This window comes from Bison bison, unplaced genomic scaffold, assembly GCF_000754665.1.
Source record: "Bison bison bison isolate TAMUID 2011002044 unplaced genomic scaffold, Bison_UMD1.0 scf7180017864383, whole genome shotgun sequence".
NCBI lineage: Eukaryota > Metazoa > Chordata > Mammalia > Artiodactyla > Bovidae > Bison > Bison bison.
The window spans coordinates 5597224-5610750 of record NW_011494955.1 but is presented as its reverse complement, the minus strand read 5'-3'; positions in this window follow the sequence as shown (position 1 = coordinate 5610750).

Below are 13527 nucleotides of genomic sequence, written 5' to 3'. Positions count from 1 at the left end.
GCGGAGGCGATTCTGGGAGTAAGCACCCCATCTCCTCCGACGCACTCAACTTGCGCCTTCAGGGGAGACTCGCTGTCTCAGAAACCGATCCTTCGATGGTGGAAGGGCTACGACGTCCCCAAACTCACTCTCAAAAGCTGAAGTCCCTTTTTCCTTGGTGGAGCGGGGTCTTGGTGAGGGGGTGGTGTTGGAAGAGGGTGATAGTGATGACATCTCACTAAACAGGGGCTGGAGCAGAGATGGGGGTTCCAGGGGTCACTCGGATCTATTTTTTGAGGTTCTGGAGAAATTAAAGTATAAAGAACTGCTAATTAAGGGTACAAAAATTATGATATAGAAAGTTTACTGGATTAGTTTGTTATGGTAAATTAAATATGAAATGTTTAAATTGTGTTGATATCTAAATGAATTCATTTGATTATGTAAGCCGTTTATTTATAGTTATTTATTAAATTAATAATGAAGTATTGTTAAACCATTCTTTAAGTTAAATTACTATTAAATATCAAGTTTAATGAATTGGTTTTGGGCCTCGGGTGTAGAAAATGGAGCAAGTCATATTCCTCTGCTTATATCAGTCCAATTATAAGACTGTATAAGATCTCTCTCTTGTTTTACTTTACTTTATTTGGTTTATGTCTTTCATCCCTGATCCCCAGAGCCCATTCTCCTTTCCTTCACCAATTGACACAAATACCCTTGAAAATGTACATTTCATTGAAAGGTAGTGTTGATTTGTGTACGTTTTAACTAACACCTTGCTTCCCTTGTGGCTCAGCTGGTAAAGAATCTGCCTGCAATGCAGGAGACCTGGGTTCGAGCCCTGGGTTGGGAAGATCCCCTGGAGAAGGGACAGGCTACCCACTCCAATATTCTGGCCTGGAGAATTCCATGAACTGTATAGTCCATGGGGTCGCAAAGTGTCCGTCGGACAGGGCTGAGCGACTTTCACTTTCACTTTAACTGACACTTTGGATTGTGCTAAGCTCATTGTGTTTCTTCTCTTCACTCAGCGCTCTGTTTTCAGATTCTGTCCTTGTTGCAGTCCTTGCAGTGTATTGGTCAGGAGTGCCTTTGGTTGTAAGTAATCAAAAACTAACCTCAGCAGTGTGGTGGCTGCCACAGACTGATTGTTCAACATCCATCCAAAACTACAGATGCTGGAAAGCTAAAATGACACCCCCCAGATTCTTGTGAGCTAGCAATCTATGATTTATGTTCTGCTCTTGTGTGAGACATAAATTTGGAATACAGCTAAGTAGCATGGGACATCCGTTTTGCTGTCACAGATCATGATAGATGCTGGGGGATTCTGGTGAGTAGCTTCCTGATTCATCAGCTTCCTGTAGTAATGACTGTTGTTTTCCCCATCACAGGCAGAGGTCATGTGCCTCTCAAAGCTGGGAGTTGTTCCTGGACCTAAAGCCTGCTTCTCCATTTAAACTAGCCAGATTTATTTCTATTGTCTGTAATTGAACAGACACTCTGACACATGTGGCTTAAACAAATAGAGATTTATTCTTCATACGAGATAAAAAGTTCAGGGATAAGAAACTGTTGGTGTTGATTTAGTAACTTAAGATGTCAAGGTCTGGGATTCCCTGGTAGCTCAGTGGTAAAGAATACACCTACCAATGCAGGAGACACAGGTTCGATCCCTGATCCAGGAGGATCCCACATGCTGAGGTGTGCCGAAACTATTGAGCCTATGCTTTACAGCCTTGGAACTCCAACTACTGAACCCATGTACCTAGAGCCTGTGCTCTGCAACAAGAGATTGTACCGCAATGAGAAGCCTGCAAACCACAGCTAGAGAGTAGCCTCTGCTTGCCGCAACTAGAGACAAAGTCTGTGTAGTAACAAAGACCCAGCACAGCCAATAGATAAATAAAGAAAATTATATATATTTATATAAAGATGTCAAGGTCTTCTCTAGGAGTCTCTTGACTTTCCCTCATGGTCACAACATGGCTGCTGTACCTATAGCCATCACAGAAAAATGTGGTGAATGCACAATATGGATTTTGTGGAGCAGCTGTAAGAAATCTAGTAGATTATTTGTTAGACATCACTGATAGATAATACAGTTCCTATCCATAACCCCCCATTCTCTCTAGTCACCTTTTAGTTAGGTAAGGCAAAGTAACACAATTTTGGCTAATGAAATGCAAGCAGCACTCTGATGGGTGAGGATCCTGGAAAAATCTTTGTTCTCTTGATAAAATATGTGCGGTGTACCTTTTAACCTTTCTTTCTTCCCTCATATTCCTGCTGCATAGAATTCTGTAGAGTGCCTCCATTACATTTTACTTATCTACTCTTCCAGTGTTGGATACATATGTTGCCTCCAACTTCATGCCACTGCAAATAATGCTGCCGTGAGCATCCTTGTACATCTCTAGCTGTAGACCTGAAAAAGAGCTTCTCTGAGACTGCTAGATCATAGGACATACACATACTTATTGACCAGGTCCTGTCAGATTGCCCCCTATTTTGCAGTGTACCCACCAACAGTGCATTGAAGTATCCCAAATCTTTACCAACCCTTGTACTTATTTGGCCTTCTAATTTAAATATATATATATATTTATTAATTTGGCTGCACCGGGTCTTAGTTGTGGCACACGGGATCTTTAGTTGCGGCATGCAAACTCTTAGTTGCCACATGTTGCCCGCCCAGGGATCAAACCCAGGCCCCTTTTATTGGGAGCACAGAGTCTTAGCCATTGGACCACCAGGGAAGTCCCCTTCGACTTCTAATTTTTGTCAATCTGGTAGTACAGAACTATAAAGGGATATGGCTATTTTACGTTGGATTTTTCTGATTATTAACAAGTTGAGCATCTCTCTATATACCTGGTGGTCATTCTTGTTTCCCCTCCTGGGAATCACCTGTTGATAGTGTTGGTCCGGTGTTCTATTGGATTTTCCTGTCTTTTTCTTATTGAATTTTTAAGAATTCCTTTTAATATTCCAGATAATAAACCCATTGTTAGATGGGTTTTGGGTGTGGCAACTGTATATAAAACTTTCTGTTAGCTTTATCTGTTGTGAACTTTATTGATAGAAATCCTAAATTTTGATGTGGTTAAATTCATAAAAATTTCTCCTTATGCTTGGTGCTTTCGAGTCTTGCTTGAGAAGAATTTCCCATTCCAAGATCACAAGGATCTTCATTTCTTTGATTAATCTTTCAGTTTTTTTATTATTTAGTCTTTAATCCATCTGGGATTTACTTTTGTATATGGTATGAGGAAGACTGTTATGAACTGAATTGGGTCCCCCTAAAATTCATATGTTGAAGCCTTGACCCCTTACTGTGACTATATTTGGAGATAGGGACATAATGGAGGTAATTAAGATTAAATGAGGTCATAGGGTAAGGCCCCCATCCAATAGGGGCCTGCCGTCCTTTTATTTTTTTAATTAAAAAAAATGTTTGGCTGCGCTGGGTCTTCGTTGTGGTGCACGGGGTTTCTCTAGTTCCGGCGCCTGTGGCCTCCGTTGCAGCACAGGGGTTTCTCCTCGCTGTGCGCAGGGCTAGTTGCCCTGTGGCACGTGCAATCTTAGCTCCCTGACCAGGGATCAAATCCACGTCCCCTGCATCGTAAGGCGGGTTCTCAACCACTGGCCCACCAGGGAAGCCCTGGGACTGCTATCCTTTTAAGAAAAGGAAGAAAAAAGAAAAGGAGGAAAGGAAGAGACATCAGAGCACATCCCCTCTTTCTTTGTCTCCTTCTTCCTCCCCCTGCCATGCCAGCCCCTGTGTAAGGACAGTGGAAAGGCCATGAGAAGATCCAGTGAGAAGACAGCCATCTACAAGCTGTCTACAAGAGAGACCTCTTACAGGAGACCAACCCTGCTGACATCTTGATCTTGGACTTCCAGCCTCCAGAACTGTGAGAAAATTCATTTCTATGGTTTAAGCCTCCTATTCTGTGGTCCTTTGTCATGGCAGCTCAAACAGACTAATATAAAATCCGGCCTTTTCTCCAACTAGTGAATAACCCCATCTCGTAAGCAATTCTCTTCCCCTGATTTGTAGCATCATCTTTACCATCTATAAACTTTGAGTTCTCTTTAATGTTTCATGTTGTGTTTAAGTTCTCTTTTATCATTTTATTAGAGCCTTCCTCTGCTCATGCAACACTGATTTTCCTACATCAGTTTTGCAGTGTGTTTGACTACCTAACGGGGTGAGCTCTCCATCTTTCATTTCTTTTTCAAAATTGATTTTTATATTTTCATATAAAATTACAAATCAGTTTGCTGAATTCTTTAGAAAAGAATTTGCCAGCATTTTGATAGGAATTGCGTTGAATTTATAGATTAATTTGAAGACAGTTGACTGCTTCACAATGTTAAATTTTCTCTTCCACAGAACATAGTATATTTATTCATTTTCCAGGTTTTCCTTTATGTCCTCCAATAGTGTTAACTTTTTTTCTTCTCCAGCACAGTCTTATACATTCACTGTTAGGTGGATTCCTAGATTCTTTCTAGTTTTTCTTGCTATCATAATTAAAGTCTCATGTTTTTGTTTTGCTTATTGTTGATGTAGATGCAACTTTTTCTTAGCCTCAAGTATGCTGAATCAGATTAAGCACAATCCCCAGTTAATGACATATTCTCCCTATTGATGCCTGTATAGTCTGCTTTTATTTTATTCAGTTCAGTTCAGTTCAGTCTCTCAGTCATGTCCGACTCTTTGCAATCCCTTGAATCGCAGCACGCCAGGCCTCCCTGTCCATCACCAACTCCCGGAGTTCACTCAAACTCATGTCCATCGAGTCGGTGATGCCATCCAGCCATCTCATCCTCTGTTGTCCCCTTCTCCTCCTGCCGCCAGTCCCTCCCAGCATCAGGGTCTTTTCCAATGAGTCAACTCTTCTCATGAGGTGGCCAAAGTATTGGAGCTTCAGCTTTAGCATCATTCCTTCCAAAGAACACCCAGAACTGATCTCCTTTAGAGTGGACTGGTTGGATCTCCTTGCAGTCCAAGGGACTCTCAAGAGTCTTCTCCAACACCACAGTTAGTTAATTATTTTTAATAAAGCAATAAGCACACAGAATAACATCTCCAAGCAAAAGCTAGAACTTGACATCACACAACATGATTTCCTCAATTACCCTCTGCCTCTCCCCACTCAAGGCAGCTATAATCCTGAATTTCATATCAATTATTTTGTTGCTTTCCTTGATATATTGTTTTATTGCATCTTTAGATATTCCTTCAGAGTATATACATTGCGTATATTACACATGTATAATTCTAGTATTTTAGTTTACAGGATGTAAATGCTGTGGTAGTCATTTGCTGTCTGCTTTTATCATTGAATAACATTTGCTAAGACTCACTCATACTGTTGCGTGGTGCTACAGTCCGTTCATCTTGGTTGCTATGTAATACTCTACTGTCTGAATATACCACAGCTAGCTATCCTACTGCCTTATCAACGGATATTGGGGGTGTTTCCAAGTTTCTGCTACTAAAAATTGTGCTTGAGTTTGCCTAACTTAACTGTCCTCAGACTAAAGTACATTCCTTGCTCTGTTTCCCTGAGTTTCTACCTTCTCTTAGATTTCAACCTAATAAATTCTTGCTCTCTGGCCAATTCTTCTGGCTTTTAAATAATTTGCACTTGTATTTTAACTAGCATTTTTACTGTTTTACTCAGAAAGATTAGCCCCGAGTCCAGCCAGTCATATTATTGGAAATAGAATTTCCTCTAATCCTAATTAAAAAATCAGTCTAATAGGAAAATCGGAAAAAGACATGGTAATTAATTCATAGAAGAAATACAAATGGCCAAAATAAATATATGAAAAGATGCTTCATTTCACAAGTAGGCAGAAAAGGCAAATTAAAACAATAATGAAATATTACTTTGGACCATCATTTCAGCAAAAATTAAACGTTAATAATATTAAATGCTTACACTGCTGGAAGAATGTAAATTAGCGTAGTATTTTTGGAAAGTATTATGACAGTGTCTGTCAAAATAACAAATGTACGTACACATTAACCCAGCACTTTGGGAAAGTGCCTTCCCAAAACAGCACTTGCATATGTGAACAAAGATATATGGGATATACTTTGCAGCATTATTTCTATTGAAAATGTCACTCAGTCATGTCCAACTCTTTGTGACCCCATGAACTGAAGCTTGCCAGGTTCTTCTGTCCATGGGGTTTCCCAGGAAAGAAAACTGGAGTGGGTAGCCATTCCCTTCTCCAGATCTTCCTGACCCAGGTATTGAACCGGGTCTCTTGCATTGCAGGCAGATTATTCATATTAATTTTTAAAAATTTAGAAACAACTTTTAAATGTTCATCAGTAGAAGAAGGGCTTGAAAAAATATGCACATGCAAATTTTGCCTTCATTAAAAAATAATAGGATACATCCATATGGACTGCTGTGAAAATATCTTTTAGATGTGTTAATTAAGAAGAAAAAGCCAAGGTAATATGTATGTGGTATGTGTGTGCATGCACATCACAGTTGGCTGCTTACATGTATGTAAAGGCCTGAAACAGTTGTTCTCAACATTGGCTGCACAGTGTAATTACTTGGGGACTTTTAAAAATAGTGATACCTGGAACCACCCCAGAGATTCTGAAGTAATTGGTCTGGGGCACAGCTTTGACAATGGGATTTAAAAAATCTCCCCATGTGATCCTAGTGTGCAGCCAAAGTTGAGAACTGCTGTAAAGAATGGAGCTCATTAAAATGTTGGTGGTAAGGAACATCCCTAGTGGTCCAGTGGTTAAGACTCCACGCTTCCAATGCAGGGAGGGTGGGTTTGATCCCTGGTCAAGGAACATGCCACACAATCAAAAAAAAAAAAAAAATGCTGGCAATAATTAAGGAGGGGGATAGAAATGAAGTGAAAGGGGACCTTCATATTTTGTTTTTTAATGTTTGAATCTTCCACCAGGATAATTATTTCTTGATAACAAAAAGGGGAAAGAAAAGAAGCAGAAGTATTTCCTCCTCTTCTTCCCCAGCCTCTCCTGTATAGAGTTCATCATTCCTCAGTGCTCTGTTCTTCATGCACTCATGCATTCATTCATTCGGTAACTATTCACTGGAGCCTGCTTTGTGTCAGGCACACACTAGTTATCACACTAGTTATCGTTAATCTTGTACTTGGCTGTTTCCTGCACCTGGGTCCCCTCTGTCTCCTGCATGTGGCACAGTGTCTACCACTCCGAAAATTCATTCACCACATTCATGTGAATTTCCTGAGTCTCTCCTTTGATCTGAAGCCCTCAGCACCCCTCAGGAGTGACTGTAGAGGGCTAGGAGCCTTTAACCTGTTTTGAGAGTCCCATAGCTAAAACATCTAGCTAGGTGAAAGGGGCTTTCACATTTTGCTTTTTCAATTCTCTTCCTTCCTAGAGAAAGTCTTAGCAGTCCAGTACACTCCACCCCTAGCCTCTTCAAAGGTCCTGTTTCTGCAAGGCCACTCTCAGCCAACAGATGGCAGCCCTGTGCAGGAATTGGGAGAGCACACCCACCCCAAAAGAATGGAGGCTATAGCAGAGGGTTCTGGGGTCAGGCACAGGGGCAGGTCTTGGCAGGACAGGTGCACAGAGGGAGAGGGGTGGGGTTCCATTTTTGGCACAAAGTTCAAAGGACAAGAGAATTATTTTTGTAGGTCAACATTAACCAACTGTTGTGGGTACCCAGGTTTGTGAGGTTTCTTTCCCCTTCCATCTGCAGCAGTGCCCCGTTTGGAGGTGTCCTCTCCAGGCTTTGTCCTCAGGAGGACTCTCTGTCCCTCCCCAACCCCTGCTCAGCACCCCAGCCTGGGTCTTGACTCTTCCTGCCTGTATATGTCTTTGCTGATAGAGATGATTATGGCGGTTGGAGAATGGAGGTTGCTGGTTAATGTGTAAAATAAGGGTAAACACCCTGGGTGATACAGGGACCCTCTGTCAGGTACATTTCCTTCTGGAGTCTTCATGTGGCAGACTTAAGGATTAACAGTGAAGGAACTGTCCAGGTTATCCTGCTATTATCTCTGAGCTGCTGAGGTCTGACAAGAGTTTGCCAGAATGCTCTTTTCTTGCCACTCCGGTTTCTCTTTAGCCTGGCTCTCTTCACTGCCTTCTGTCTGTCTGTCTTCTGTCTGGCTTCACTTTTTATCCATCCTTTCAGCTTTTGATCTTTCTCATCTTATTGTCTGAGTCCTTCTTTTTATCTTTCTAACTCTCTCTCTTAAGTCCTGATAATATACATTGTTTAGAACACAAGCTTGATTCTCTATCTCGCTCTCTGACTGTCATGCCATATCTCCAGCCATCTAATCCTCTGAGCTGGGGTTTTCAGGAGTCTTGACTTGTGGAATTCAATCAGGAAAAAAAAAAATGGGGGAGGTTTAGGGAGAGTGCAGTCGCAAATTTGCAGAGAAAGAGCTCAGCAAACTCTTGGGTCCGGTCTGGAACACAGATCAGTCACCTGTTGGGAGTCAAATGTCTTGTCAGCTCCTCCTCTTCCTTTTTTCCAGAATCTTTCTCCAGCATGAGCCCCTCTACTCCCACCCTACATGCCTAGTGGCAGGTATAGCTAGGGCCAGAGGTCAGTAGGGAAATGGGCCAACCCCGCTTAAGGACTAGACATGGAATGGGACTCAGCAGGCTGGGGCGGAGAATGGAGGAGGTGACCTCTGACCCCAGCTCTGGCCCCTTCTGGGGGTCCTGTGTGACCTGCCATAGGTCATGGCCCCTCCTCCCCAACCACAATCTACATCACAAAACCCACAGCTCATAACTCACTGCCAACCAGGGAAGTCTGGGATTGATTTAGGGCCCCCCTCTGATCAGTTCACCCTCACTAGACTGTGGCCCCTGGGGTGGGGGTGGGGATGAGGGTCATGGGTGAAGTTCAGGCAGGGGTATCCTGGCTCAGGACTACATCATACCTGTTGCACTCTTAGTGGATTTGTTGGGGGAGGGATCCAGGCACAGGAATTCAAGTTTCTCACCCACCAGCCCATCCTCGCTGGCTCAGCCCAGGGCGATACTGAGGGAGCAGTGTCCATGGCTTATTAGGTTTGCAGGGTTGGCGTCCTCAGGATTCAGGTCCCTGGCATCTTACAAAGCAAAGAGAGCATCCTCACCCACCAAGGGATTAGTTAGCTGAGTCCTAAATAAGCCCCTCCACCCATCACCACAAAGTTCATGTATACTGCTGGGCTCAGGGCAAATCTTCCCAGTCTAGGGTTCCACAGTTCACCATCAATTACATGTATGTTTCACCTGGCCGGGGCATTTCATGTTGTTAATTTCCATCCATCCACAATACATTTCTGGAGATAATCACTTAAGAATCTCCTCCACTTGGAATGTTGCCAACTTTTTTGACCATCATCCACAGTAAACATGGGCTTCCCTGGTGACTCAGATGGTAAAAAATCTGCCTGCCAATGCAGGAGACCTGGATCAGGAAGATCCCCTGGAGAAGGAAATGGCAACCCACTCCAGTATTCTTGCTTGGAGAATCCCATGGACAAGAGCTTGGTGGGCTACAGTCTATGGGGTTGCAAAGAGATACGACTGAGCAAACAACACACAGTAAATACATCTACCTCTGGCCCTAGGACACATGAATATGCATACAGCTAAAAGCAAAGTGTGGGACTTCCCTGGTGGTCCAGTGGTTAGGTCCAGGCAGCTGCCAAAGCAGTGGACCCGAGTTCAATCCCTGGTCTGGAAAGATCCCCCATGCTGTGGAGCAACTAAGTCTGTGAGCCACAGCTCCTGAAGTCTGTGTGCTCTAGAGCCCATGTGCTGCGATGACTGAAGCCCATGCACCTACAGCCCACGTTCCGCAACAAGAGAAACCACCGAGATGAGAAGCCTGTTCACTGCGACGAAGAGGAGCCCCCCACTCTTTGAAAACTAAAGCAAGCCTGTGCGCAGCAATGATGACCCAGTGCACCCATCAATACATAAACAATTAAATAAATAAAAGCAAAGTGTAATAAACCGTGTGCTGCACTGTGATGTTTTCTACTCCATTTTATTTTGCTGTAAGAAACATTTAAAAAAATACTTTTATGAACCACTAAGGGGCTGACAGTTTACAAGTAACTTCTTACGTTTTTTACACCTTCGCAAGCTGTAACGCCCATTTTACAAACAGGAAGATCTGAATCATCTTCATAAAAGCCGGTGAGGTCGTCAGGCAGGGTTCTCTCATTGACCCACTTTATAGGTGAAGAAACACAGACTCTGAGAGGTTCATGGACCTGCTTGAGATCACCCAGCTGGTGAGTGACAGAGATGGCCTTCCAAGACAGGTCTTCCCTGGGAGGGTGGGTTTGTGGTCCCCCACACACTGTGGCATCCCTCTGCAACCCTCCCCGTTGATATCTTTGTCTCTTTCCAGTTTGAAGGCCATCTCTTCCAAGGGGAAGGTGGAGGGACAGAACAGCTGAGTAATTCTGTTTTCCATGTCATCTGTTAACCCTGCACCATCTGCCAAATCTACTCTCAGCCCCGACCCGCTCTCTCTGACTGGCTGGAGTGGGGGAGGAGGCGTTTTCCTGGGGTCTGGACTGAGAATACCCACAGAAAACTCATTTTTCTGCTCAGAACCAACAGCAGTGGCCTAGAATTACAGGGCGTGTCAGGGAGTGGAGCGAGAGGGGAGAAAGGATTTTCTGACATCAGAGGGATACAATAGCAGTCCCCTGCCCCCTACTCTCAGGGGCTTGTCTTCACGCCCCTCACACCTTCACCTTGGTGAGGCTCTGGAACTGTGGGGAGGGTGAGTTGACCACAGCAACCAGAGCCCTGCCAGACGCTCTCGGGGTGAAGGCAAAGTAAGTCCATCTTACAGGGAGCTGAGGCAGATTTATGAGGCCTCGGGTGTGGCCGGCTGTTACTCAGCCTCTGACTTTTTAATTCCCCAGCCTCCTCACCCACCCCGCCTCCTCCCCAAGAAGGCCTTTGTGCAGGACAATGAGGAATCTATAAATTCCGGGGGACAGGGACGTGGGGGAGGGGAGCACCGGTCACTTCGGCTCAGTGTAGACAGCAAAGGGGGGGCCTTCACGGACCTGCCGCGTCTCAACTGTTCCACACAGGCCCAGAGAGAACGGTGGGGCCAAGCCTTACCACTGCCTTTGACAGACAACAAGCTGAGCCTCCCAGGCGGAGGATGTCTCTAGTCCCTGCTTCGATCACTCCGTCTTTGGGTTTGGGTGTCAATACATCACTGAATTTATTTATTCTCCCTCTCTTCCTCATCCCCTAGTCATTCCCTCACCCAGGCATTATTCACTCAACACTCGCTGAATACTCAGTGTCCAGGTCAAGGATGGGGGGCACAACGGGCAGACCCTGGCTGGCCTGGAGGAGCACACAGCAGAGAGCTGTGGCTCAGAGGCCAAAGTGGAGCTCTAACCTTTTCAGGCTGGCAACCTTCACCCTCCTCTCTTTCCTCGGCAGGTCCTCTGCAGTGATGTACTTCCATCGGCATTTTTTTTTTTTAATAGAAGCATAGTTGATTTACAATGTTGTATTTCAGGTATACAGCAAAGCAATTCAGTTATACATATGCATTATTTATTTTTTTTCAGATTCTTTTCCCTTATAGGTTAGAGCATTTTTAATGTAATCCTGCCAAGGGCTCTGGGAGTTAGGGATTATGTAAGTGTCCCAGGATACTTTGCTAATGTGGCCCTGAGAAGGTAAGTGGCTGCCCTCTGGCAGGGAACAGCACACCAGGACCCAGGCCCTTACGTCCACATCACAGCTGCACCTCTGGGTGCTGTCAGGACCCAGAGCAAGGGCATGGGCTGTGGCCTAAATGTCCTCTTCTACTCGCCCAAACTAGCCCTGGGCCACCATACTGCCCCTTCTTCGGTTTTCTGTTCTGCTCTGTTCCACCTTCATGCAGTAGTTACTAAATGCCCCAGGCTCAACCGTGTATTTACTCACCTCACCCATCCATTGTATGATAATAATTAATGAATCCAATGCTTATGACGCATGTGTATGTTTGTTGAACAATCACACATCCTGTGTGTCCTGTTGTGTGTCTACTTGTAAACTGGGGCTATTTGTATGTACTTCGTTATACAAGTTAATCAAGCTGTGTGAAGCACTTAATGCCTAGCACATAGTAAGTGTTCAGTAAATGTGGTTGCTAAGATTTCTGTTACTGGAAACCACAGGCTGGCCCACATGAATGAGGCATTTGGGTGAACACAGGGGTTTGCAGCAGGTCCCTCTCAAAGAGTAGCCTCTGAGAGGTGAGCAGATGGCCCAGAGTCCAGTTCATTTCCCAGGGACTCCCGCATTCCTGAAATGAATGGAGATGTTGCCCACTTTCTAGGTTTGTGCTGGGTGTCAGGCCAGCAGACAAGAAGAAACATCCCCAAATTCATGGAGCTGGCCTTCTGGTAGATGAAACAGACCACAAACCAAGTGAATGAAGAAGACAGTCACAGAAAGTGCTAAGTCCTGTGGAAGATACAGATAAGGTCAAGTGACACAGTACATCGGCAGATGGCGCGTGGGGCTGCTTCAGGATTGAGGTCAGGGCTGATGCGGAAGTGACATCCCTGTGAAGAACCTGGGCAGAGCGTTCGGGGCAAAGGGATCCTCATGGCCAAGGCCAGAGATGGGGGAAAAGCTTGTCAAGTTCAAGGAGCAGAAAGGCAGCCAGTGGGAGCAGAGCCCAGGCAAAACAGGGAATGATGGAGGAGAGGTCAGCACAGGCAGGGGCCAGGGTGAGAAGTTGGGGCTCTCTTCCAAGGGAAGCCATGGAGGTTGTTTAGCAGGAGTGACATGCTCTAATTTGTTGTCTGATTTGTATTTTTAATGGGCCCCTGGCAGCTGGGTGAGCTGACTGTTGAGGAGCCAAGAGAGCAGACAGGAGCTTGCTTCTGCAGTTGTGCAAGGAAGTAGGAGTAAGAGGGGCTTGCACTCTGGAGACAGTGGCAAGCAGGGGCTGATCCAAGATACATCTTAGAGAGAATTCCCTGCTGGTCCAGTGGTTGGGGCTCTGTGCTCTCACTGCCAACGGCCAGGTTCAGTTCCTGCTTGGAGAACTAAAATCCCACAAACCCAGCAGTGTGGCAAGATACTATCTTGGAGGTAGAAAAAAAAATTGCTAGTGGACTGGACAAGGGAAGGACGGGAGAGAAATTCGGGGAGGAGACAAAGAGCTAGAGAAGCCGGGTTTGCAAACCTGTCTGGGCCCTGGATCTTGAGAGCCCTTCTGCTCTCTCTGGCTCTGCCCCACAGAGGTCGTTTTCACTCCTTCACACAGTCGTCTGCCCTAAAGCAGGGGCAGTCCACACTCGCTAGCTCTTTCCATCTCTCGGTGAGAAAAATGCCCCATACCTTCCTCCAGAGTCAACACCTGCCAAAGTGAAGCTTGGATTTCAGACCATTCACTCCTGGCCATTGTCGAGACCACAACCCGCACAAGCGCACAGCTCCCCTCTCCCCAGCCTGGACCACTGGCCCGGCCTGAAACATCCTCTGATCTCAGACCTACAGGCGAC